Source organism: Dioscorea cayenensis, chromosome 12 (genome assembly GCF_009730915.1).
Source record: "Dioscorea cayenensis subsp. rotundata cultivar TDr96_F1 chromosome 12, TDr96_F1_v2_PseudoChromosome.rev07_lg8_w22 25.fasta, whole genome shotgun sequence".
In the NCBI taxonomy this organism is placed as follows: Eukaryota; Viridiplantae; Streptophyta; class Magnoliopsida; order Dioscoreales; family Dioscoreaceae; genus Dioscorea; species Dioscorea cayenensis.
The window spans coordinates 4,622,719-4,623,168 of record NC_052482.1 but is presented as its reverse complement, the minus strand read 5'-3'; the positions used below and the strand labels follow the sequence as shown (position 1 = coordinate 4,623,168).

At 41.1% G+C, this 450-nt stretch overlaps 1 non-coding gene across 1 annotated transcript; it reads left to right on the top strand.

Moving 5' to 3' along the window:
* The first annotated feature begins 343 nt into the window (after positions 1–343).
* On the top strand, positions 344–450 carry LOC120274183. The gene has a single exon (XR_005540719.1). It is a non-coding gene; the product is annotated as a small nucleolar RNA R71 (small nucleolar RNA).

Here is a 450-nt window from a genome sequence, read left to right as displayed (position 1 = left end):
CTATATGGATTGCCTTGGGTTCTCATTGCATTATCAACAAAATCCACTTGTTCAACAGAGAATGTTCCACCAATAGAAATCAGGTAATCGGATGAAGCATGTCCTCCCCCACACCCAGTACAACTAGTCAAGGCCGCTAATCTAGGAAATGTTAGAGTATCTAACTTCTAGTTCAATGACTCAACCTGGGCCGCCAATGAAGTAATTGCATCGATCTCATGAAGTCCGACAACCTTCTTCATGGGTCTTGCTTCATAAGGTACATCCTACTGCAGCATCAAGTAACTGTCTTGCGCTCGAGTTCAACCCATTATAGAAAGTCTGAATGATAATCAACTTAGTGATCCCATGTTGAGGGCATTTCTGTAGGAGCTCCTTGAAACTATCCCAAGTCTCAAAAAAAGACTCCAATTCTATTTGCACAAAAGAGGAAATTTCATTCTTGAGTTT